Source organism: Canis lupus, chromosome 17 (assembly GCF_011100685.1).
Source record: "Canis lupus familiaris isolate Mischka breed German Shepherd chromosome 17, alternate assembly UU_Cfam_GSD_1.0, whole genome shotgun sequence".
Taxonomy (NCBI): domain Eukaryota; kingdom Metazoa; phylum Chordata; class Mammalia; order Carnivora; family Canidae; genus Canis; species Canis lupus.
Window position 1 is genome coordinate 5,665,875 of NC_049238.1, and position 27,935 is coordinate 5,693,809.

Sequence of the window (27,935 nt, forward strand, 5' to 3'; positions counted from 1 at the left end):
AGAGGGAGAAGCAGGCTCCACTCAGGGAGCCCGACATGGGACTCGATCCCAGGAGCCCAGGATCACGCCCTGGGCTGAAGGCAGGTACCAAACCACTAAGCGACCCAGGCGTCCTAGTTCCACTTTTCATTAAACTTGCTCACCCAGGAGTGTTCCTGAGCACCAGCCAGGGGCCCCGGGGACCCCACGAGGGAGTCGCCACAATAAGGGGACGCAGGCAGGTCCCCCACCTCCCGTAGGCTGGGCCGAGGACTCTGCATACTCTCTCGCGGGCCCTGGGGCCCTGGGCGCTGAGTCCCGGGGTCCCCGAGTCAGACACGGGGACACACGCCACTGACACAAGTGCCCAGAGCCGCCAGTCGGTAAACGAAGTTCGGTGCACGCCCCGGCTTGGCTGTGATTCTGCAAGCCCTGCCAGGGGGTCCTCGCTGCTCAGGGGGTTCGCGGACAGGCTGTGGGCCGAGGGAGGGCCGAGAGGACTGGCCGCTGCCTTCACTCCTCCGCCCCCCACTGCCCCAGCAGGGACGCAGACTGACACCCTCTGCGGCCAGTGGCCACTGCCAACGCCAGCTCGGGAGCACGTCTAAGTCCCTCGGCCTCTCTCGACCTTGGCTTCCTCGTCGGTAACGTGAGGCTCGTTGGGTGTACTCCTGGGGTGCAGTGGTCCGCAGCCAGGGAACCATCAGGGCCAGCGTCAGACCCGACAGGCATCGGCAGCGTTGAGCGCAGCGCGCTGCCTTCCCCTCCTGGCACCGGGAAAACGCCCAGGAGTTGCCATCCCTACCCCGCTGGGGTCCCGGACCCAAAAGAAGGGCACGTGCCTGTGGCCAGGTCCACGGAGGGGCAAGCAAGGCCGTGCAGGCTGCACCCCGGGCGCCGGTGCAGAGCCAGCCTGGCGGTGGCTGCGTCGTCATAAATGCCCCAGACAGCTGAGGCTCTTGGCTAGGGACACACGGGCCATCACGTGCCCTGGAAGCAGGTAGCCCATAAATGATGCATCAGGAGCAGAGCGAGCTGCAAACTGGGGAGCTCCAGGCCACGGGAACATCTGCACAGAGGGGTTTGGCGGGGGGGCCTCACTGGGAAAGCCGACCTCGGCCGCGCGACCGTCCTGCCTCACTAGGGCCGTCCACCGAGTCTGAGCAAGTCTGCTCCGCGGCCATGACTCCCTGGTTTGCGCAGCAAAGGCATTGGTTGCGACCTTCAAAATATATAACATTTTACAGAATAAAAAGAGCCACATGATGTGCCAGTGGTGGCACGGTCAGTGTGACGAAGAATGGGAAAATCCCATCTTCTACCCCTAAAACCAAGCCTGGCTGGACGGGCCCCGCGTCTGGGGCTCGGAGCAAATCTCCGGCAGCCTGCTTGGGGTCGGGCCGCTGAGGTCTGGGCTGAGCTGTCCGGGGCCGGTGTTCTTGCGGAATCAGTGGCCCAGAGCCTACCTTCTCTCTACTCCGAGGACACCATGCAGTGAAGCTGGCGGCCCAGCATTCTTTCCCTGGAGATCTCCCCTCCTCTTGTCTCCACCATGGACCCCTCACTGTTCCAGCAACTTTAGGCTCAGAAATGAGGAAGGGGGGAGCCTCACACAGGTGAGGCTGAAGGAAGGACCCTGAAAAATAAGTAAGTTATCCTGCTTACAGACTGTGGGTACCCAGGGAACGTTTAACGCTCTGTTTCCAGACTCTGCCTGTGAGGTGCTGTGCAGGTGCTCCACGACCCACTAGGAGTTCAGTGATCGAGTGGGTGGGCCGGGATCCACTCGGCGAGCTGTGATCCACTAAGTGTTCTGTGACCCTCTCACTGGGTGATCCTGGGATCCTTCAAAGCACTATATGGTCATAATCACAGCCACAATGGAATCTTGCTCTACCAGCACATTAGCCGTGTGGCCTGGGCAAGTCATTCAACCTCTCCTGCCTCGGTTTCCCCAACTGTAAAATGAGAGAGAACAAACTCTACTCGCAGCACTGGGATGAGAATGGAATGAATTAACATCGGGAAAGTGACTTAAGCCAAGACTAGCGTAGAAGATGCACGATACGGTTTGCCCTATTTTTGGTAGTAGTTTCAGATAAAATCAAATTAAATGTTTCTAAGGCATAAGTGCAGACTGCAAAATCCCTTAGTGCTAATTATTATTATCATTATTTTATTGGAAATGGGAGGGGGTGTATGATACTATAATATAGTAACATATTTATCAGCTAAGACTCCTTCCTCCTGAGAAAAAACAGGGTAATAGCAAGAAAGGTAAAAACTAGTCCAAAGAACATGCCTGTTTCTGTACTCAGTCTTTCCATGTGACTATTTTGGGTAAAATGATGTCACTCATCAAATAGTCAGGCACATATTAAAGCCCTGGAAGTTTTTCGGAAAATCCAGTGTAAAGAAACAGAAGATGAAATTTCCCAAGAGCCAAACCAATGGGAAGTATCACTGGGTCCTGAATTTCCTCCTAAAGTGGTTGAAAATTCTTTTGTTCCGATCCGCCTTTGCTACCCATTTAAAGGCAAGATAACTGGGTCATGCACTCAACAGAAGGATGAAAGAAGCCGCAAACAAGCCAAGAGTTAAAAGAGAAGTTTGACAGCACGCATGGCCTCTCCAACCCCAAGTGGTAAAAGGAGCAGAAAATTCAGTCTAAGGAGGCCACTCTTTTGAGGACCAAGCACAGGAACACTGTTTCAAAGAGGAGCAAGGTGTAGAAAAACAGTTACCAACCTGAGACCACAGAACCCAAACCGTGTTCAGAGATCTGTCTACAATTTTAGTGGCAAGTGAAGGGACGCTGGAGATGGTTATCTGTCGGGAGTGTGATCGGTGGTCAACAACACAGGGCTGCACGCCCTGGAGCGCTGGGTGCAAGGGACTGCTAACCTACGGCCACCACAAAGTAGCCCCAGAACGCTCAGGCTGCCCCACAGAAGAAAAGGAGAAACAGCAGTTACTGTCATGTGGGTCATCCATGTGGCCACCTCAACTGCCGTGCAAGACAGAGCGTTTGTCCACAGCTCTGAGAGCCAAAAACCAGCTTGCAAAGGGGAGCAGCAAGGCTAGCAATGAATCCTAACAGACACAGAGCAGAGGGCAAGCCCAGCCTCCACATCAACTGACGTTCAGCTTCCTGAAGGTGGGAACACTGGATTCTCTGTTGCTGTGTCCCCAAAATATAGTCAAATAGGTAATTCAGTAAGTGAACGAGAGGAAAGCATCCCATGCCACATATCCAGGTACGCATTAGCCCCATCAAACAGATCAACAGGTCTCAAACATTTTGGTCTCCAGATGTCTTCACGCTCTTAAACATTGGGATTCCAAAGGAGTTTTGTTTATGAGGGTTATCGATATGTATCACATACAATATTAAAACTGTGCAGATTATGCTATATGTTGGCAAATTGAATTTAAATATTTTTTAAAAAGTGTCTAGACATTGAGTCACTAGGAATTGAGAATAGAAGTTTGAACATTAAACCACACTTCTGAGAGGTCAGGTGCTCACCAGGTTGCCGGTGAACAGCACTTGGGCAGCATAGGAGGGAGACTGGACCCATATGCACACACTCTGCTTTGGAGGTTACAATTTTAGATGTGCGCACACACCAGTACCCCGAGGCAGCTCATGACAACCACTTCTGTGCTCTGGCTGTCATACAGGCCCCACATTGTGCTGTCTCTTGGGCCTTGACGCTCAGTCAGTGGGGCGTCTGCTTGCAGCTCAGGTCATGATCCCAGGGTCCTGGGATCGAGCCCCACGTTGGACTCTCTGCTCAGCGGGGAGGCTGCTTCTCCCTCTCCATCTGCCTATCGCTCGGCCTACTTGTATGTTTTCTCTTTCTCTCTCTCTCTCTCACTGGAATAAATAATCTTAAAATTTAATTTTAAAAAAAAGAGTAGGTAAACTCAGCTTACCTGAGGTTAAACAGCTAGCAGAGGTCAGACAGGGATTTCAGCATGGTCATTCATAATTCCAAAATCTATGCTCTTTCCCCTGCCTCATGCTAATTTCCTAAAACAGAACTTTTCTTTACTCGCTGGTGGCTTGGTGGCCCCCTGCCCCAATGAGTCTGTGCTATTTTAATCAACTATTGCTTTGGTGGTTTTCCTTCTTGACGATTTCATAAAGTGTGAACAGAGGGTGTTCACTCGATGTTTTGAAATCAGAAACTATTTTTTCAATTTGTTTTAAGATTTTATTTATTTGAGACACAGATCATAAGACAGAGATAGAAATAGAGAGAGAACAGAGAGAGCACAAGTGGGTGAGGTGCAAAGGGAGAAGCAGACTCCCCGCTGAGCGGACAGCCCAATGTGGGGCCTGACCCTGGGACCCCGGGATCAGGACCTGAGCTGAAGGCAGATGCCCCACTGACTGAGCCACCCAGGCGCCCCAGAAACTATATTTTTAAATTTCAGAAATATAATCAAGTGGCAGAGCTGCTTCCTGATAAATGTGCATTCTTGACCAGAGGTTAAGCCTTGCCTGGGGCTAGAATCACTGCTCACCCATTCTTGTGTCCTAGCAGGTGGAGACTTCCAATGCCTGCTTGTTGAATTACCTATTCAGCATATGCATTACAAGTATAATATATACACATGTAGATACATTGCTTGTCTTTGCTTTAAATTTATTTTTTCTAAATTACATGAAAGCTACACTAAAGGAAAACTATAATAATCATTATCAATCTTTCAAACCAATGAGAAGGTAATAGGGACTATGATAAAATTATCTTTCTCCTTCAGCTCTCTTATTTATAGTCACTATTAGTGTTAGCAAGTCCTGCATAGTGAGCTTTTCAGCATGCCAGGCCCATTTTTAACATGTGGGTGACCAGATCTGCTGTTAGCTGGCATAGACCTTCCTGATAAATAGCAGCAAAGGCATGACATTAGGATATTGTGAGAGGGTAGTTTAGATGGAGAAGGAAAAAGGCACTCACACAATCCTCAAAATTAAAAAAAAAAAAATCATATGATCAAAGCTTTTAAGATAGAAGAACAGCACTCCAGAACACCAGCCAGCTTCTAGAGAACTCTATGACCCATCCACAGATTGTTGCAGGGGCTGCTCGGTCAGAAAGTGAACTGGAGCAGAGATAACAGAAGACTCGGGTGATTGCTGGACGTAAGGAGAGAGAGTACCCAGGGCAAAACAGAACAGTCTTGTCATATCGTAAATAAGCCATTAGTTGACAACTGGGGGGTTTATGTGAGTCAACATTAGCCAAGAGGAATGGGAAGAGACAGCTTTGTGGTTCCCAAATAAACATTTGACACATGTTTCTCAAACACTTCTGAAACTAGAAGGAAAGTAAATTGGGCCTTTAGAAGAAGAAAAACTCAGATGGGAAACACATCACAAAACATCAGCCTCTGTTTCTCCACATGGATCCCTCAGACTCCTCGATGCTCTCAGCCTTCTCATTTTAACATGATCATTCTTGATTCCTCTCTCTTTGATTCAGAGAGTAGCCAGGCATATTAACGTGTATGTTTCCCGCTTCCTGCCCACACGCTTTTATCTAAATTTTTTCAAGGTCTCAAGATGAGACATGGGCAACTTCATTAAAAATTTGTTATTTTCCCCACCAGCGGCTCAGTGGTCATGTGTTATCGGTTATGGATGGTGCAAGCACCTTCATTCTAGGTTCCAAGGATCCAGATCCGAACAAAGCAGAGAAGGAGCTGGTCCTCGTGGAGCTTATGTTCTACTTGAAAGAGACAGATAATAAAGAAACAAACATCAAGATACTTTAGACAGTGATAAATGTCCTAAAGAAAATATCACAGAGTGACAGGTTAGACTCTAATCATTCTGGTGTTAGAACCAGAATAGTGGGAAGGAAGGGGCTATGTGATGATTCGGAGTAAGAACATTCTAGAAGAAATTGAAAATACAAAAATGTGGGTGACTAGAACAAGCTTGGCATGTTCAAAAAAAAAAAAAGTAGATGCCAGATCATGTCGGGCTTTCTAGGTCACAGCAAGGAAACCCACATTTATACTGCGGACAATAGAAGAGCAAGGGAGTATCATAAGCAAAGTCATGATGAAGTGGGATTTACTTTTTAGAAAGTTTTGACTAATACTCTAGAGAAATATACACCAGGAGCTAAACTGTGCTTTACGTGGCTTTATTGCCATACAGGTTCATGGAGATAGAGGGTAGGCTATGAGGACAAGCATTAGAAATTTCCATTTTTTTAAAGATTTTATTTATTTATTCATGACAGACACAGAGAGAGGCAGAGACTCAGGCAGAGGGAGAAGCAGGCTCCCCACAGGACCCCAGGATCACACCCTGAGCCAAAGGCAGATGTTCAACCACTGAGCCACCCAGTCATTCCTAGAAATTTCATTCTTAATAAATTTCTGATTCTAGCCCCCCCCCCAAAAAAAAATAGTTCTAGGCTCATACTTGCCTTGGCATATATTAAAAATCTGTTTGGAAGCAAACTGTTTTTAAAGTACCTTTGGTTTTAATTAGTTTAGCATTTTAATTTTAAGAAAAGATGAGAAACCTTAATAAGAAGATTTTCCATTTGGGTGTTTAAATCTGTACCATAATGTTACATTAAAATCATTTCTGGTGTGTTAATTAATAATTATCTTAGGAATATTGCAAATGTGAAAGGCCATCGTGACTCACTGAGCTTCATTTTAGCTCATTCTGTTTTAAAATTCTGTTAATCCTTGTTACAAATGACAAGATCATTTAATTTCTTCAATGCGACATTTTTATTACATAGGGCCTTTCATCCAAGTGAATTTATTGGCTGGGACAGGCCCTAAGACATGCCTTTATCTTTCACTGACATTTTGTGGAATACTTGGCCTATATCTAATTTGATCCATGTTTAGACTCCAAATAAATCTGGCTGTCCTTCTACGCGTCTCCACCGGGGATCTGAAGAACATTCCTTCCATGTCCAGCTCCAGGCAGTGACTACAGGAGCAAGGAGAGTCAGGTCCAGCATGGGTGCCTGAGCTCTGCCATCATGGACAAAGCCACGATGTGGAAATGCACTTTTGTGTACAGAAGTGGCCTTTACTCTTTCAGTTAAAAGGCAGCAGTGTGGTGGACAGAATAAAATCGCCTGAAATATTAAAAAAAAAATATGTCAATATTTATAGCATGTTAGGTGGTACTGAGAGAATCGGGTTGGTGCTCAAGAAAATCATGTCCTCTGAGACTGATTTTAAAATACTGATTATTTACCATATCATTCTGAGGGGATTCCTCGGTGAATAAAGAAGGGTGGCTTTCATTTCTGTGTTTAAGTCGTTCAAAGACTAGGCATTTTCAGCATCCAAAGATACTGGGAATTCATGGAAGTGAAATCCCAAGAGCAAAGCTATTTGCCCGACTCACAAATTTCATGGCCATTAAAGAAGCTCATGTTCCCACTTCATAGTCTTCTACTTGCTCAAATAAAGAGGATAGTAGAACAAAGAAACAAACATCAAGATACTTTAGACAGTGATAAATGTCCTAAAGAGAATAACACAGGGTAATGGGTTAGACTCTAATAGGTTAGAACCAGAATAGTGAGAAGGAACAAGCTATGTGATGATTTGAGTGAAGAACGTTCTGGAAGAAATTGAAAACTCACGGTGATTATGGTGATAACCATACAGCTTGGGAGAAACCAAGGCTCAAAGAGATTGACTCTTGCCTCTGGCAGCACAGGATCCACACACAGGTCTATCCATCCCATCGTTTCTCTTGGGCCGCGCTGCCAGCTGTTCTAAAGCTGTAGGGATTTGAGGCTAATGGTGTCACCAAGCACCTTGGCCCACTTAGGATGGGGGTAGAGAGCATCGGGGCTGGCCGTTCTTACCTCCCAAACAGTGAGGAAAGCCCAGGAGGACTCCAGTGTCGGTAGCAAATAAAAGAAGGCCGCATACTCCTTGGCCCTTCCCTGGTGGAGAGGTGGCTCCCACCTGCCCGCCCCCTTGGGTCTGGGTTGGCCTTGACTGCACTGACAAATAGTAATGGGAGGGATTATGGGCTACGGTTGTCAGAAAAAATAAAGGATGTCCAGTTCAATTTGAACTTCAGATATGTAACAATTGGGTTTTTTTGTTTTCAGGATCCCGACTGCAGTGGGGGCTAACACCAGGCTACAAAAAGAGAAACTTGCTGGCCCATGCAGGCTCCTTATTCACACTAAGCTAGAGGTGCTAGAGACACAAGGGCTGAAGGCGTGGTGAGAAACAAAGTGGGCTGAGACAGGTCCTCCTCCCAACTGGCAGGCAACCTCCCACAGACCCTTGGTCCCGGGCCCAAACCCTTCATGGCTCACCCTGACCACAGGTGGGGATCTGCCCGTAACAGTTGTTTTTGTAAAAAGCAGGTTGCGTGACATATTTGAGATAAACTTATTTGAATAATTGTTGTCCTTTATCTGAAATTCAAACTGAATTGAAGTTTCTCTAGTTTTATTTGCTAAGCCTGACAATCCTACTTCAGTTCCAAGACTTGCCTTGGAGAGAAGTGGAAGCTTCTGTGTTGGTTTCTTGGAGCCACACACCACCGCGTAACAAGTCTGAACCCCCTTGCTGGAAAGACCAATTGGAGGACATGGGATCCCGCGGAGCCTGGCTATGCCTCCCACCCTGCCAAGGCGCCAAGTGTGTAAGAGAAGCCACGTGAGGAGGGTCCAGACCAGAACAGCCCCCAGATGGATGCCACCAAGTAATCCCAGTCTACACCACGGAAAGCAGAAGCCAGCAGCTGTGCCCTGACTGAAACCCTGACCCACAAAATCATAAACCATAATGAAATGGTTCATCTTTAACCACTACACTGTGGGGCAATTCGCAATGCAGCGGTGGACGGCCAGGCCAGAACCGAAGGAATGAAGGGAAAATGGAAGTCAAGGCAAAATCTCTTAGTCTTTGGAGAGTGACTGAAGATCTCAAACGTCTTTGAGACATTAGAAAATATGCAATTATTCTCTGCACGTCAGTTTGTAAATTAAAGTGTCTAATTTATTGTAGCTTAGCTTTTGCTTTAGCGTTTTGAGCAGAGGTTGATAGCTCACAAATATTGTTTTTAAAAGATACTCTGAAACATAAAAAATAATTCTAAGGAAGATCTCTCAATCTTCACCTCTAGGTGTCTTCCCTTTTACTGCGGGGTACTTTTTAAAAAGCAAATTAGAATAGCTTGTTTATGAGATATTAGCAGCTGTTGATTCATTTGCTAATTAATGATTCAGACAAAATCAGTGTGTAATATCCAGTGATAACCAGCTTATAATTATGAGTTCTTTCCTTGTCATAAACCTTATAAATTATAGACAATTTTAGAAATTTTACTCATCACTGCTTCCTGCATAGATGCTTTGAATGATTCTGGTCATTATTTCCTCAATAACATCCAAGCAAGAAATCTATATGTCTCTGTTGTTCTTCTCTCATTATCTCTGGGGACCTGTGGTGACCATCACCTGTGGAGCCTGCCCCCAAGCAGCTTTCAGATGCATACACTTCTTTTGGCAGCTCACAACTAGTTAGTTTAGGACCATGACTGTAACCGCTTGACTGGTCATCTTGTCATTATCCTTGTTCCCTGTCTTGGCTGAATAATGGCCCCCAAAGATGTCCACATCCTAATCCCTGGAACCTCTACATTACCTTCCATGACAAAAGGGACTTTGCAGCTGGGATTAGGTTATGGGTTTTGAAATGGAAGGGAGGTGATCTGGGATCTTCTGGGTGGGCCAAGGTAATCACAAGGGTTTGTGTAAGGGGAGGGCAGTAGAATGACACCAGGGGCATGAGGCTGGAGGGACACCCCGCAAAGGAGGAAGGAGGGGCTTCAAGCCGCTTGACGCAGTGGTGTCCAGATGCTGGAGAGACAAGGAAATAGATTGTCCCCTGAAGCTCCTCCAGGAGGAACAGAGCCCTGCTGACACTTTGAACTTAGACTTCTGATGTCCAGACTGTCACAGAATAACATGTGCTGACTTAAGCCACTAAACTGATGGCAATTTTTATAGTAGCAAGACACTCTGCCATTCTGTCTCTGCATCCACAAGGGCTGTTCAAGGTATTTATTTGCTCATGCCACTTCCTGCCATAAAACTCTTTACTAAGTCTTCTATTTGGTACTAGAATGAAATCTAGTATTTTAATTCCTTAAAATAGCTGTATGAGGGCAGCCCCAGTGGCTCAGCGGTTTAGTGCTGCCTTCAGCCCAGGGCGTGATCCTGGAGACCCAGGATCGAGTCCCACATCGAGCTCCCTGCATGGAGCCTGCTTCTCCCTCTGCCTGTGTCTCTGCCTCTCTCTCTCTCTCTATGTCTCTTATGAATAAATAAATAAAATCTTTTTAAAAAATAGCTGTAGGAACTGTCCCGGCCTGCCGTTTGTTCCCGTGCCCGCCCATCCACACCTTTGCACACTAAACTGTAGTCAAGGGCACCTTCCTTTTGTTGCTCAAACAATCTGAGTTCTTTCTGCTGGAGTCCAGGCCCAGAGAATGGGTAAAACATGTTGTTTTCTGGCCCCTGAAACCTTCCCTGCCATCCCCCTGGCAGTGGGTACTCTCACTCTGTTTCCCCCTGGCAGTGGGTACACAAGACACTGAGATCCTAAGAGGCTGTGGGGTCACATCCTCAGGGCACCTGGTGGGGCACCACCCCTGCCCACCCATACTGGCTTCTGTAGTGAATAAGAAAGACATTGAGATCTGGGGGCCCTTTGTTGCAACATTTGACTCCTCCTACCTGGAATACTCTCATTCCAGACCCTTTCAGACCAGCCTCCTGAGTCTTCACATAGATGCCTTTTACTCACAGGAGGCTTCCTGACAAGTCTCCCTGAAGAAACACCGTCTACCCATATAACCTGGTTGTACTTTCTTGGCAACAGTTGTCATTATCCCAAATTTTTGTTGTTTTTTTAAATTTACTTCATCACAGTATCCTCAATGCCTAGCTCAGCACATGGCACAGAGTAAGTGTTCAAAAAATATTTGTTGAGAGAATGGATGAGCAGGCAGATGGATGGGTGGGTGGATGAATGGGTGGGTAGATGACGGAATGGATGGGTGGGTGGGTCAGTAGGTGGGTGGGTGGATGGATGGGTGGGTGGATGGATGGATGGGTGGGTGGGTGGGTGGGTAGGTAGTTGAGTGCTTGGATAGAAGGAAGGGATGACACGAATATGCAGGTTCATAAATGCAGGACTTTAAGGAACCTGGGAATAGGCCAGCAGAGTTAGAGGTATAAAGATAAGCAGGGTGGGTCATGGATGTTTTCTATATGATTCTAAAAATCCTGATCTCCATTTTATAGGAACTGGGAGTCACTAAGGTTACTTTTTAATTAGTGTGTCTTCTAAAGTTTCACTCTGGCTGCAGTGTAAATAGTGGCCAGTTAGGAAACTACTCATAATAATAATAATGCCAATAAAGAATACATATGATTAATATTTATCATAAGCACATATTAAGCACAGCACTAAGAATGTAATTCTATTAGGGCTCATTTAATCCTCATGACAACCACAGGGCTGCGACAACGTTCTTAAGCCTATTTTATAGTGTGGAAACCGAAGCAGAGAGGGGGTCGCACACCCAGTGAACAATGGAGCGTCAGCCTGAAGCCCGGCAGGCTGACGCCAAGCCCAGGGCTCCCAGCTCCTACTTTATGGTGTGATCACTGTTACAGTGACGGCTCTGGCAGCAGACAAGGAAAGAAGATCCCGATGTCAAGAAAAAGGTATGAGGTTTGACTTCAGAATGTTTACCCACAGTGAAAACACAGGAGGCGTACTATTATTCTGGCTCATTAGCGTTGAACTTTGTCTCACGCAACATCTCCTGGATCCCAGATTCCCTTCTTGTTTAGAAACCAAGCCTTGGAGTAGTTTGCCTCCAGGTAAGGCACCCTCCATCCCGGTACCCTTAGATGTGCACCCTGACACATATCCCAGCTCAGCGGATGGACCCCGCCGGGAGCGGGCTGCGGGGCATTGGGCAGAGACAGCCACCGACAGTCACGATGACCAACGTGTTTCTGGAAAGCCTGAGTGAGTCCCCGGGATTTCTCCTGAACAATTTTCATTTTCCTGGGTGCCCACCACCTTGGCTTTCCCGTCCTGATCTCGGAGCTGTGTTATGCCAGCTGCTCCTGCCGAGGATGGCGCCCATGGAAGGCCTCGCTAGTCCTGGACCCACGGAGATCTCTCTGCTTCAGGATTTGATCACAAGACACCTTCCCTCAACGGCAAGTCTAGGCATGTTCACAGGCTGGCTTCGGTGAGGGACTGGCCCTATGTAATTGTCATTTGTTTCCTTCGGTATGCGTGAGTGTCCCTATGGGAACGTAATTTAGCTGGACATATTAAATCATGTCATCAGCAGTCACAAGCCAAATGAATTATTGATCAATGCCTGTGAAATCAAAGTGCATCTGCAGAATTACATTTGGAAGCGGGGATTCATTTACGGTCAACTTAGTTCTGGAAGGTCTCCGTCTGACCGAGCGCTGCCTGGAACCATCTTCTCGGGACCCTGCTTCTCACACTCTGAAGTATATGTATTATTCTTTGAAAGTGCCTTACGAACTCTCCAAAAAATGTAAACGTTGTCATGATTATCATTGTAGGCGATGGTCTTATATTTGTGAATAGGTATGCACAGTGGATTTCCCAGCCTGTGTAAATCTATCACCTCCGCTCCAAAATGACACCCCCACCACTACCACTAATATTTTTCTTAACTTCCACTCAGTGACATTGTGGGTGGCGCTGGCCTCGGGCACACTGGCACCCTCACTATTCTTCCTTGCTCGCTTTGTTCTTCCCACGTATATCCACCTGGCTTGTTCCCTCGCTCCTTATGTCTCATGTGATTTCATCGTCTCAATCCTGTTAGGAAGCACCATCACCATCCCCAAGGAAACGGAGGGAAAGGAACTCTCCTTCCTGAGTTACAGAGCCAGCGAGGGGGAGAGACAGGATCGGAATCCAGGCAGCTCGAATCCCGAATGGATGAGCTCCCCACATTCTCTGTCCCAGCCGGAAAGAGATGGCACACGTGAGGGCTCTCAACAAGATTAATGGAGAGATAGAGTGAGGGGAGGGCAAAAGTAACGACCAGGTGAGTGAAGACCAGGAAGCAGCTGTGGCCAGAAGCCTTCCCTGGGTCCGAGGGGCTGGAGAGGGAGCTCCAGCTATGACAGAGGGCACACCCGGCAGACGCTGTGGCCTCAGGGGAGGGACACAGCCACTGCTCTGCACAATCCAGCAGGGAGGCGGCTAGGGTTTAGATACCCCTCTTTCTCCCCAGGTTTCCTGCAGGAACCTCTCCTGGCCAAATCCAGTGACGACCACTAAGCCCGAGGCATGGGTCAGGCCCAAGAAAGTTCTGGAAGGGCAAAAGGAGGACAGCTAGCACTGAGGAATGTTCACCATGAGTAACTGCCTGACTGTGGTGGGAGGGTCAGCCCAGCTCATTCATTCATCTAGGAGATGTTCACTGAGCACCTGCAACATGCTGCATTCCTTCTAGGCCCTGGAGATGGGCCAAAACAAAGCCCTTCTCCTCTTGGACCTTATATACCCTGTGCTCAGTGTAGGGGAGATACCCAGGAAACAGAGCAGCGTAGAGTGTAATAACGTCAGCCAGTGATGTAGAAAAATGAAGCACAGGACAGGCATGGAGAGGGACAAAGGTGCTTGTTGTAGAGGAAGTAGCTGAGGAAGGCATCTTTGAGGAGGCAGCATGAAGTAATGGCCAGAATGAAGTGAGGGGACCACAGGTGGGTGAAGGTGCAGGAGCTGTCCTGGCCAGAAAGGATGGCACGGGGCCAGAGTGGCTGGGCACAGGGGTTGGACGAGGGTACCAGCAGGAGAGGTGGTCGTCAGTTTGTTGCCCTCACCCTCTGCCAAAAGGCTGCTCTCCCAGGGCCCGCTTTATGTGGTCTTCTGGGGGTGACGTTCAGCTGCATCCTGGCCTGAGTAAGGGAAGCCACGCTTCTAGCCGGCACCCCTAATCACTAGTTCTGGGGTCCTGTGCCTCCGATAACTTCCATGGCGCCCTCTGTCCAACCGCAGAATGCTAGCCCCCTCTCTTCTATGCTCACTAATGGCCTGAAAAGCTGGAAAAACTGGGAATCATTCTCAAGACACATAATGCTGTGGTCCCAGCATGCCTCCTGCCTTTAGAAACCTGAAGATGTGATCAAGCACATCTTCAAATGTCAGAGAACCTGTCTCAAGGTCTCCTCAGAACCTCCCAATCCCAGCTGGGCCCACGGACACTTGGAGCACAGCAAGCATCCAGACAGAGACGTGCTGCCAGGTTCCTCATTCTGCAGACCCTTCCTTTGGCCCTTGTGATTCCCTCAGAGACTTGCCCTTGACTCCAAGGTCAGAAATATCACCTCCACCATGGCAGGGAGGAAAGACGTCTGCACCTCACAAGGCCAAACACCATCTTGCCTCCTCTCCCCACTTCCCTTCTCATGCAGCTTGGGGTGTGTGCTGGGTGGCGTCGGGGTGTCCGACCCCAACCTCTAGCACCCTGTGTCGAATCTGGGAGAACTTCACACATCTTGTTTTATACCCATGGGTCCTCGCAGCACAAGAAAGGCCCCCACATCATCTTACAGTAAATGAAACTAACACTTGTCCATAGATTGACTTGTTAACAACTTTGGTAAAAAATGTGGTTGGAGAGAGGTGGCTGCACATGCTCATAGAAATGAGCTTTGGCTTCTGGTTTTATGGTAATTCTCACCTTTACAGCGATCATAACCAAGTCTCATTACAAATCCTGTGTATTTACTCTTCCCGAGGGCCTGGTGCATAAGGGATACTCGAATGTTTTTGATGATTATCGTGCCATCCGGTGTTTGGCAGACAGGCTGTGGGCGTGTGATTAGAGGCTGTAGCTGAGGCCAGAGGTCCTTCCTCCGCCACGAGAAGTGGTGTTAGTTTAAGAGCTTGTGGAGTTTGGGAATATACACACGAAGTAGCGGGAAGGAGGGGGTCCCACAGAGTCAGCTACATCAACCAGGTAAACATAGGCCACGAGAGGGCCGACAGATATTATTGTCAAAATACATCATTGTAACACTGAGAAAATAACGTATACGCTAATCAGATTGACCTGTTGGGTCCAGGTCATAAAATTTGATAGGTTTTACGTACGATGATCAAACCCCACTTTTGCCATTTCTCCATATATTGTGGGAAGACATCTGAGTCAGAGCCTCCGGACTATTCAGGGCGGACTTGGCTTCGAGCAGGTGCTACGGCCTTCAGTCCCCAGGAAGCATGAATGTCATTCCCCGATTGGTTGGCACATGTTCCCAAGCACCGCGTCCCGCAGTTCTGGCTGTGGAAAGCCTCGTTGGCCATAAACATCATTCTGCTGAGCACCACCTTCGAAGAGTAGGCCCCGGTCTGCGTCCGGGCTGCTAGCGGGATGGTAACCGTGACCACACTACCTGACGTTAGCTGCGTGCTTGCCGCGTGCAGGCATTCTTCTCAACACGTCGCGTGTGTTATTTCATTCAACCTTCCAACAGGCACAGCATGCAGCTGCGAGCTAGGAAACTGAGGCCCTGGAGCACCGAGCTGGGGAGGACGGTGTGTCAGGTACGTAGCAGGAGCGGTGGGAAGGGCAGAGACCAGCCTTGCTGTGCCTGTTTTAACATCTGGTCCAAATTTCTGTGGAGGAGCTTTCTGCTGACAGGTAGGAAACAAACGGCAACCTTCCGGCAACGCAAACTTCCTGGGTGTCCTGCTCGGTTCAGTACCAGTCCGTGCACCTAGTTGTGAGCCTTCTAAGCGGACTCCATACAGCAGTGTAGACTACATAGGGCCACGAAACAAAGAAGCCACATCAGCAATGGCCAAAAATCACTCTGCGTAGTAAAGCATGACTTTAATAAGCTTTAAGTGCTGTACGTGCGTGATTTACAATGGACGCTTTCTAACGGCGCCATCTCTACGGCTAATTCCCTTGCAAAATTTTTAAAGCCTAATTTTCAACAGAGAAACGATTTTCCATTTTACAAATGGCCTCTAAATGAGAAGAGGCGTTTGTATCAATTATTTGATACCGGAGACGTAATATTGATCTATAAAATGGGAGGCAGAGGGCAGGAAGAGACAGAAAAAAAAAGACTTTAAGTGACTTGCACACTGCGACTGCCAAGAGAGTATCCTGGTCACAGCAAGAAGTGAGCTTCCTGTTGGTAGCCCAGGCAGTCACATCTCACACTCTGATTCCACTGGCCACTTACTCAGTCCTAACGCCAAGGAGTATTGTATCTTACTTACCTATTGAGGTAGTCTCTAATAGTGGAACCAATAGGGAAAAATAACATCATCTGGACAGCTGTAGACTGAGTGTATTTTATCAGGACGTTGGACAAAGCCAAAGGGAAAAGCAGGTGCCTGCCCTGGCCTGGCTGTGATGTGAACGAGTGACAGGTGACCTGGGAGAGCCACCAAAGGGAAGGAAAATCCTCCCAGGTTCCCCCTGCAGGAAGAAAGAGCTTCTCCACCCTCCCCAAAGCATAACTGGTGTGCTCTCCCAGCTAATTTCAGTACAGTGGAATCCCTGAAATGAAATTCCGAACAGTTTGACTAAAGACAAGATCCCAACAGTGCCTATGAGAACCCATAATGGTGATTTCCAGGCTGGCTTTGGCCTTTGGAGTTACCACTCTTCACCTGTTCTGCACCATGCCATGCATATTGCATACCCTACCTGAAAAAATACATCAGTTCTGAGACACCCCCCCCCCAATAAATCAATTCCTGCTAGATGAGACACAGACTGATGAGTATCATAGAATGGGAGCAGGGGGAGCCTGAAGAGGGTCTTGACCTGGCCTCTCACTCCCCCACCAGCCACATGATCTTCAGCCTCCCACTGGAGCCCCCTGGGCCTTGTTTCCATATTTTAAAATAATAATTTTTTAAATGTCTGCTCCATCTGGTTTGTCTACCACAAGTTGTATCAAATGAGTTCATGACACAAAAGCAATTCTGCATGTTGTAAATTCATCTAGAAAATCCTTTCTCCCCAATAGGCTACATTTCAGAGCCCCTGTGGTTAGCTAGGGCCATTTGACAAGGCCAATAGAATGGGTAGAGATGGTTCTCACATGTGAGAAGGACACGAATTTTACAGGCCCAGGGATGGACTGCTATGGGTTGAATTGTGTCCCTCAAAAAATCATCAGTGATGGGAATGAGGGCTGAAGGACCGATACTATGAAGGAGACAGAGAGGAACATGAGATGGAGCAGGAGACAGAGCCTAGCACACAGCCAGTGGCTGGGCTCACAGAGAGGCCCAAGCTCTACAGCTGGCCCAGGAAGAGCCAGATGACAGTCCCACAAATAACAGAGAGTTATGCCTACCTGGCTTGGGGCTGGAACTGTCTCCAGGAGGACCCCAATCAAGCACAAACCCTTGCTCCCAAGTTGCAACAGCCCATTGTCAAAGCTTCTTTGGTTTTTTATCAGAAACGAGGTTCATGGGGATAGAGACAAAGGAGCAGGGAGGGTGCAGAGTGGGCTAAAGTGACAACACAGGTTCACCTCAGATGTGTCCATGGTCCACGAACAACTCTTCTCATGACTCTCACATAAGATTTCCTGTTCCTGACATATCACTGCATCTAACAGAATTCTTATTAAATGGGTGGGTATATCCAGATTTATCAATAGTTACACCCACATATATCTTGCATCAGATCTGAGTTAGTTTGTCTCAGGCCATGGGGCCCCACAGGGTGGAATCTTCCCCAATATCTACCTAAGAATGGATGTGGTTACCACTTTGAATGGTAAGGAAAGGCACAATCAGGCACAGTAAGGAGGGGATAGGATCCCCTGTGGACCCTGAGAGGCAGTCCGGGCGGGGGGTACAGCACCGATCCCACGTATAGGATGGGTAGTCAGTGAAGTAACCGTCTCAGTGGGTGACAGATCCCAGAAGGGAGATATGCAGAGGGTGTGTCAGCAGAGAGCAGGATGTCAGCAGCCACAGCTGGAGGTGAGGGCACGTGCCAATGTCAGGGGAGATCGACACAGACAGGATGGCACTAGAAGAGCAGGGATCTTACAGATTACAAGGAAGGACTCAAGGACAGGAATTGGAAAAAAATAGGGACCAGTACTGGGCTCAGGAAGAAGGTAGGATTCCAGATAGGCAGAGGGAAGGCATCCAGAGGCTGAACTCTAGAGCATGGGATTCCAGAACTCAGAGCTCAGCCAAGACCACAGTCCAGCTGGCCGAAGAGGGGACACACAGCAGTGGGCCAACGGCAGAGTATGGGGGACAGTGGTTCCCAGCAGTGGGAAGTACAAGATCTCAGGGCCTTGCAAATACACTCAGTCCTAACAGATAAAACCAACAGCTTCAGGGTTCCTTTTTTCTTTAAAATAAAGTTATAGTGTTTTTTTTTTAATCAGATAAAGAAGCAAACACAAAGAAAAAAATTTAACTTATGTGTCTTTCCTTAAGAGAAATCTATCATTAACACCCAGATATATAAATTTCCATATTTTTCTGTGCATACACCTATTATTTGTGGGGTTTAACACACACACACATACACACACACACATATATATATAATTTACCCCAAAAATGTATTTATACCAACAGACTACTTGATGAGCAGCTTTTTTTCGCTTAATAACATGTAATGTGTATTTCCCACATCAGTAAGTATAAATCTATATCATCATTTTACGTGATTTGGTATAGTACTTATTTTATACTCCTACCATAGCATGCTTTACAAATCCTCCATTGCTAGACATGAAAGTTTTCCACCTTTTAAATGTATAAGTGATGCTGCAGTGAATATCCTTGCTCGTTATTTCCTTAGCCTGAGCTCCTAAGAGTTAAATCATCACATGCAAGTCCATTACTTGGTCGTTACCAACCTCCAACCTTAGCTACAGGCAGCAGCCCTACCTCATGAATATTCTCATGAAAGGAAATCTCTCCCAATAGCTCTGAGACCTCAAGGGCATCTATCACTTGGAAGTTCACTTGTTCAGACTATCCATAAGGGGTGTCGGGCCATTAATCACCTCTGCCCCACCAACCCCTGCTCAGGGAAATCCCAGTAAGACAAACTCGCCAATCGTCAGAGGACTGATCTTGGGAAACATGCAGATAATATCTTGAGAAAATTTATGGGCATTTACTCATAGAATTAATGATTCTTTTCTGATTCCCCCTTCCATATTAAAATCCTTTCTTGTTATTTGTTAATACTCCTTTTGAACTGTTTCTAACAATTCATATCAATGGACCACCAAAAACATTCCAAAAACATACAAAAATACTTTACAAGAAACATGGATATGGCCTTCAATATTTGATTGAATTTAGGCAGAATGAACAGTCCCAGCCTTGATGCAAACATAGGCACTGAATCACAGTTACAAGCGGAAAAGCCACACGGCTGTGTTGTATTTAGATTAGAACCACGGCACACATCACATGCAGACATGACCTATAATCAAGGGGGGGGTCGCCCTGCACAGAAGCACAGTTACTGAGGGGCTATGTTTTCTGTCCAGCAATATCGAAGCAATTGGGATTTTAGAGAAGAGAAGACAGTACTTGAGGAAAAACCAACAAATTTGGTTAGACTTTCAAAAAAGCTATCTCATCAAGTCACAAAGACTGTGTGTGTGTTACCAACAAGCATGTCTTTATACAAACGGGACGATGAGTAAGAAGCAGAAGAGACAGGGAGAGAAGAATGCAGACCAGATAAGGAGCCACCAAGAAGCCCTTGAGCTCCTTTGAGCAGGTGATGCTCCGTCTACAGCGAGCTTTCACACACCCACTGGGAAATAACTGAGATAAATCTAACTTAGAATCCCAGGAGAAAGAATCTCAACAAGGATCTCTCAGTCAGTGATGTCATAGGTAGGTATGGTGGGGGAGAGGTTCTTTGATTAAATAATTAGGAAAATACCTCATTCAGTATTTCCCTCTTTCTCTTGACTACTCACAATGCACATTACCATTGTTAAAGCCAACAAGAAGTCCATTGGTTTAAAAATCTATATATATATTTAGGGCACCTGGGTGGCTCAGCGATTGAGGCAGAGGTCGTGATCCTGGGATCCTGGGATTGAATTCCACATCAGTCTCCCCATGGGGAACCTGTTTCTCTCTCTGCCTGTGTCTCTGCCTCTCTCTGTATCTCTCATGAATAAATAAATAAAATCTTTAAAAATAAACCCACGTTTAATTGTATTTACCCCATAATTGTTCAACCCCCTTTCTTTTCCGAGTGAACACCTATCACAAGCTCATTGACCACCAGTGTTTCATGAACCATAAGTTGATCTAAATTGGACATATAAGCCCACAAGAAACAAAGCAATCCACTATAACTAGAGATGCAACAGTAAACTAGCTCTTGATTACAAAAAGAAAGACAAAGACAAGACAAGACAAGAAAAGCCTGATTTGCAGTGTCTGCCAATTTCCATGGTGTAACTGTTCCCACTGAGGCTGACTTGGAAAAAGGCTGTGTTTAACCACCACAGGCTGTTTCTTGAGAGTTCAAGGTGTTTCTGCCCTCCTAAATAGCAAGCTAAACTATGAAACATGATCATAAGGTAAACAAAAATCATCTGTCAACCATTACCCAGGGGACATAGTACTTGTGGAAAAAAATGATCAGATTAAATCTCTGTGAAATGGCAAAGGAATTAATTTTCCCCTGAAACCCCCATGCTGTTCTGGTGAACATCTCTACAGAAAAAGACAAAAGAACCAGGAGAAAGGAAAAAAATCAACTCAAAAGATTTGAAGAGTTTCTATGTGGAGTAGCTTGGAAATACAAAGATTGACAAGTGATGGCAAATATGACACCACAAAAATTTTTAATTTTTATTTTTTTTTCAAATATATATTTATTTTTTTTCTGGGGGTGCTTCTTATGTTTTTTTTAATAATAAATTTATTTTTTATTGGTGCTCAATTTGCCAACATACAGAATAACACCCAGTGCTCATCCCGTCAAGTGCCCCCCTCAGTGCCCATCACCTATTCACCCCCAACCCCCGCCCTCCTCCCCTTCCACCACCCCTAGTTCGTTTTCCAGAGTTAGGAGTCTTTATGTTCTGTCTCCCTTTCTGATATTTCCCACATATTTCTTCTCCCTTCCCTTATATTCCCTTTCACTATTATTTATATTCCCCAAATGAATGAGAACATATAATGTTTGTCCTTCTCCGATTGACTTACTTCATTCAGCATAATACCCTCCAGTTCCATCCACGTTGAAGCAAATGGTGGGTATTTGTCATTTCTAATGGCTGAGTAATATTCCATTGTATACATAAACCACATTTTCTTTATCCATTCATCTTTCGATGGACACCGAAGCTCCTTCCACAGTTTGGCTATTGTGGACATTGCTGCTATAAACATCAGGGTGCAGGTGTCCTGGTGTTTCATTGCATCTGTATCTTTGGGGTAAATCCCCAGCAGTGCAATTGCTGGGTCGTAGGGCAGGTCTATTTTTAACTTTTTGAGGAACCTCCACACAGTTTTCCAGAGGGGCTGCACCAGTTCACATTCCCACCAACAGTGTAAGAGGGTTCCCTTTTCTCCGCATCCTCTCCAACATTTGTGGTTTCCTGCCTTGTTAATTTTCGCCATTCTCACTGGGGTGAGGTGGGATCTCATTGTGGTTTTGATTTGTATTTCCCTCATGGCAAGTGATGCAGAGCATTTTCTCATGTGCATGTTGGCCATGTCTATGTCTTCCTCTGTGAGATTTCTGTTCATGTCTTTTGCCCATTTCATGATTGGATTGTTTGTTTCTTTGGTGTTGAGTTTAATAAGTTCTTTATATATCTTGGAAACTAGCCCTTTATCTGATACGTCATTTGCAAATATCTTCTCCCATTCTGTAGGTTGTCTTCTAGTTTTGTTGACTGTATCCTTTGCTGTGCAAAAGCTTCTTAAAAATATTCCATGCTCATGGATTGGCAGAATTAATATTGTGAAAATGTCAATGTTACCCAGGGCAATTTACACGTTTAATGCAATCCCTATCAAAATACCATGGACTTTCTTCAGAGAGTTAGAACAAATTATTTTAAGATTTGTGTGGAATCAGAAAAGACCCCGAATAGCCAGAGGAATTTTAAAAAAGAAAACCATAGCTGGGGGCATCACAATGCCAGATTTCAGGTTGTACTACAAAGCTGTGGTCATCAAGACAGTGTGGTACTGGCACAAAAACAGACACATAGATCAATGGAACAGAATAAAGAATCCATAAGTGGACCCTCAACTTTATGGTCAACTAATATTCAATAAAGGAGGAAAGACTATCCACTGGAAGAGAGACCGTCTCTTCAATAAATGGTGCTGGGAAAATTGGACATCCACATGCAGAAGAATGAAACTAGACCACTCTCTTGCACCATACACAAAGATAAACTCAAAATGGATGAAAGATCTAAATGTGAGACAAGATTCCATCAAAATCCTAGAGGAGAACACAGGCAACACCCTTTTTGAACTCGGCCACAGTAACTTCTTGCAAGATACATCCACAAAGGCAAAAGAAACAAAAGCAAAAATGAACTATTGGGACTTCATAAACATAAGAAGATTTTTTTTTAATTTTTAAAAAGGCAATCCAGCACATCTGCCTAAAGAACTCCAAATTCTAGGAGTATTTTCCAGGAGGCATAACCCATAGAAGGGATACCGAGAGGAAAGCGTTAATGACCATTGGCCAATACAAACAAAGGTATCAGGCAGTTCTAGAAAGAGAGATGCTACAGTTTTGCCCCAAATTGAAATCATTCCTCTCTTTCACTCTGAGGCAGGAACCCATCGTCATGGAGCAGGTTGTCATTTCCTGGCCCTTCCTTCCCCTCCCTTTATAGGGAGGAGTGACATCGAGCAGATGGAAGCCAACTTTTCCACTGACAAGGCACGTATTTGAAGGCAAGCATGCCTTGGATGTTCCCAATAAGACCTACCGGTGAGGATCGTCAACATCTTGTCAACTTGCCAAGCCCAGGAAACTTCTACCCCTGGTTACGGGGAATTTAAAAATTAACATTCCTTATTTCAGGACTCACATTCCAGTTTCAAACTTTTAGGTCCTATCTCAGAGAAACCAAACTTCTCAAAACATATTGCATAGCAATTTTTCAGGGGAAAAATTGCATCAATTGAATGCAATTTAGGAGCCATCAAACAGCATGGCCTTCCTATTAAAAGGACAAAAATATTCTGGACCTGTGCTATTTTTTTATCAGGAATGAGAGATCCAAGTTATCCGACCTGCCCAATGAGATTCTCACATTGACATGGTTTCACGGGTCATGCAGCGCTCAGCTTCACAGAGCCTCCAGAGACACGGCCACTTACTACACAAGATGTTCGTACACCACAATTAGAATTAAATGAGCATATGGCAGAAGAAATCTGCTTGCAGGGGGAAAAAAATGAAAAGTAATATCAGAGGGAAAATGGCACAAATTAGGGAGAGCCATTAGAGAGGCTGTGGACAGAGCGATGCCACCTGAGGAACAGAAGCTGGGTGCCTCCAGTGCGGTGGGCAAGCCCAGGAAGGAAGCTGCACACAGGAAGTTCAGATCATGCTTGGCTTCTGTCTGCAACTTGAAACCCAACCGTCCTGTCTCTGCCGATGTCCATGTCACTTGCAACCATTTAGCTGACAAGGCTCCTTGCTCTGAAGAATTAATCCTTTTAACTAGGATTGAAGGATAACTCACAGAAGAAGAATTAGAAGCCAGTTTAAGTTCTCACCTTAACTTATATTCCAATTGCATGGGCTTCAGAGAAGATTTCCTTGAAGGCTCCCCCAGCATGACTCATGGGTCATAGAATTGGGTGGCTCATAGGTCCTCCCTGTGAGCACACAGAATGATCATGCTAATGGGTCCTCAGTCATTTAAGGCAGGTTTAGTGGCTTCACAAAGGATTTCCCTTATTCCAAAGTCACCTTGTAGCAACCAAACCTGCCAGAAAGTTCTCTGATCTCTGTTACTTGTCAACATTGGCCCCAGTTGGACACTCTGCCAGAGCTCTGGACTGTGACATCTCCATGTAGCAGCCTGGCTCTAGTCAAGGAGATCTAGTTACTAAATCTGAGACTCTTTTGTTCTAGTGTTCTCAGGCAAAGAAAATCTATTTCATGGTGCCAGTTGCAGTTCAAGTTCTTGACTGTGATCTCACAGAATCACCTCAACTATCACAAGGAAGATGGAACTCAACAAAAACCCAGTGTTACTACCTAAAAAATGCTTGTGGAAACTACTCTCCAATTAACCACACGTTCCTAACATCATGCCCCTGTACAGCTCCCCTCACTTTGAATCTTGGCTGGCGTGGTGTCATCAGTAAGATGGGACTGAAGCATTGCTACTTGACTTGCGTGGTTGGGGTAGGAATTTCTGCCTTTGTCTCTTGAAAGGCTTGTTCTGGAGAAAGTCAGGTCTGATGTCATGTTGCAAGGAAGCCTACATTAGCATGTGGAGAAGCAGCATGGAGAGAAAGAGCCAAGCACTTGTAGCTGTTCCAGCCATCACACTGGGTGCCAGACAGGAGCAAAGAAGCCCACCCAGCAACCTCACCCAGTCAAGCTTCCAGATAAATCCCAGTTCCCTTCATCATCTGACTAAGTACATGAGGGACGTGGGGAGAACTGCCCGGCTGAGCTCAGCCAAGCCACATAGCAGTGAGACAAAACCATATATTGTTGCCTTAAACCAGTAAGTTGTTCAGAGAGAGAGCAGGACCCATGCTCCACTCACATTTCAAGTCCAAGGTTGGAAACACTGCCCTGGATTCCAGAGACAAGTGTATTTGCTCACCAAATAGAGAATGTCTCTCACCAAAGGAGGGTGTAGAAGCCGGAAGTAGTGCCAGGTCATGAAGGACAGGGATGTAGGGGAAAGGGACCATCATTACCTGAGTAACTAGACAAAATACCCATGATCACAGTTGTCCTACACCTTCCCTCCTAAGTTTGCATGAGTTTCCCTTTGCCCAGAATACTTTCCTCTAAATGCCTGCCTGAAAACTCCTCATTTATCATTTAAGTTGCAACATTCATGCTCCCTTCTCCAAGAAACCTTCCTGGCCCTTTGACGTGGCCTAAACTCTGACCTGCTAGGAGCTTCATTAGAGTTCCCGTCACTGGGTCATGATAGTTCTTTGCATCTTTATCACCCATCCATGGAGGGTATGAGGGCAGGGCAGTCTCCATATTAGTTAGCTAGGGCTGCTGTAACAAAGCACCACAGACTCAAATAGCAGATATTTATTCTCTCACAGGTCTGGAAACCACAAGTCCAAGACCCAGCTGTCTGCAGTGTTGGTTCCTCCTGAGGCCGCCAGGAAGACTGTGGTCCAACCTGTCTCCTTGGCTTGTGGACGGCCGTGTTCTCCTTGTGTCTTTACTTGGTCTTCCCTCTCTGTGAGTTTCTGCCCAAGCTTTCTCTTCTAAGGACACCAGTCAGATTGGCCTCGGGCCCACCTTAATGACTTCACTGGAACTCGATGGCTTTTTTAAGGACCCTATCTCCAATGGTCCCATTCTGAGGGACTGGGAGTTAGGACTTTGACATAGGATTTTTTTCTGGGAGGAGGGGACACACAGTTAAACCCATGACCATACCTTATCCTTCCTTGCCTTTCTAGCGCTCAGCAAGTAGGCGCGCTACAAAGGGAGAGAGACAGGAGCAAATGGTTCCGAGAGAAGAGAGAGTTTCGGAAGAAGGGTGTGGGGATAGGTGCAGTGAAGTAGGAAGAAAACTGACCCTTCAGAGTATCCTACGACTTTGAAAAAGGTGAATCCAAGTATTCGCCAATTGTGGAAGAACGAGAGAAATAACAAAGAGTATCAAGAAGGCCAGTGGACAGGTGGAGGGTAAAAAGAGTCCATCGGGATATGAAAAGCATGAGTGGGAGAAAAGAGAAAAGATGCAAAAATGTGTACAGAAAGAAGTTTCTAGTAACACTTACTGCAAGGTCCACTTACCTAGCCGGCAGAGAAGTAGACAAAACCTAACGCTCCTGTTTTGATTATCAGACAAGACAGCAGAAGAAACGGGCCACAAAAAATAGAAAGGAAATAAATGGATGAACATATGATTCAAAATAACCAAATCTTCTATGAGCACCAAAATGGAAACACATCTACGCAAACACATACCATTACGCGTACGAAGAATCACAACCTTTGTGCGTTGTGACACACACGGGCTCGCTGCGTGTAATTGAAAATAATATCAAGAAACAGTCTCAAATCACCTTGCCTAACCATCCATAAAGAGCTCCAATATTTAAAAATGTGATGTACCAGATGGAAAAACCCCAGCTTCACCTCTGGCTTTAATTCTATCAGGCGAGATAAATCATTTTGCATCTAACAATCACTACGTAAATAGAAGGATGTTTTATAAACACAGCACTAAATAAATGTCTTGATGTCTACATTTTCCTTCTACAAGCATTCAGGTCGTTAAAAAAAATTGTTAGGAAAACATTCCCACACAAAGACATGAATTTATACCCTTCCGTAAAGGGCAGGAGAACACCAAGGATGCCTAAGCACCAGGGACGCAGCTGTTTCTGTCGGTCTGTAACACGGGGTGCGAATTTTCTGTAAACAATATATTTCTTGGGATCCCTGGGTGGTGCAGCTGTTTGGCGCCTGCCTTTGGCCCAGGGCGTGATCCTGGAGACCCGGGATCAAATCCCACGTCGGGCTCCCGGTGCATGGAGCCTGCTTCTCCCTCTGCCTGTGTCTCTGCCTCTCTCTCTCTCTGTGACTATCATAAATAAATAAAAATTTAAAAAAAATTATAAAAAAAACAATATATTTCTTAATGGAATCCTATAGCCTCTTAGAAAAAAATAATTCTGTATGCAGCATCAACACCCATAGAGAGCATTCAAACATTTTCAACACCAAAACAGACTCCTCCAGTTACCCCAGTGCTAGGACATCAGGCACTTGATAGACTGCGGCATGTGGTGAATATTCTTCTGGTTAAAATGGGGGCCAGAAGTCAAGAGATGTGAGGAGTGCGGGGAAAGTGGTGTCCGTGTGTTATTAAAGTGCCATCCACTCACCCGCTCCCTCCACATCAAGCTGCCTGGACTGGCGTCTGCACCTGTAAACTGGGATTGTCTGAGCCGTGGGCAGCTGGAACCTTCTGCACATCTTCTCTTGTCAGGGATGAATCAATCATCTCGAAAGATGTCAGCATCTGCCCAAACCATTTTATATTAGAATAAATGGCAGATGGTGGTGTTTTTATATTTAATCAGTTCCACCAAATGCAGTTTCATCTCGTATAAAATGAAACCATCTGCAGCTTGTAGGTCTACAGATCTCACTAAATACCGGCTATTGAACCTTTTCTCTGAAAGGTAAAGCTGTATATGCTGACACCGGTTGACAGGAAGCACAATAAGCCCACGGATCCTTTAAAATAAAACCTCATGTTTTTAATAAATACCTGCATTTTGTAAGGCTAAATATTTATGGCTGACATGCCCTTCACGTGAGATTTGCAACCGAGGCCTTTGTTTTCACACCCAGCATAGCTTCCAACCATGTTTGGAAGCCTCTCATTCTGAACCGCCTGAAAATATTCCCACAACAGAAACAGCCCTTCTCTTGGCCTTTGAATTGTCTTTGCAAGCATTTTTCTCTCTTCCTTGACATGAGTTCTTTCAGAGTAGGTGGCCTATAGCTGCCAAGGAGTCAAGTTCATGTACACACACACAAAGGTTCACACATTCATGCCGGGTCACACTCACACACAGACTCACTCATGCCCACAACACCAATAACATGAATGCATGCATTTCTGTGTCACCACCAGGGTGGGGTCTGACCAGAT

At 46.0% G+C, this 27,935-nt stretch overlaps 1 long non-coding RNA gene across 27 annotated transcripts in view; it reads right to left on the reverse strand.

The window, feature by feature from the left end:
- LOC111090473 overlaps positions 1-27,935 on the reverse strand; it is a 251,626-nt gene that overhangs the window by 35,715 nt on the left and 187,976 nt on the right. The gene's annotated exons all lie outside the window — the stretch shown is intronic.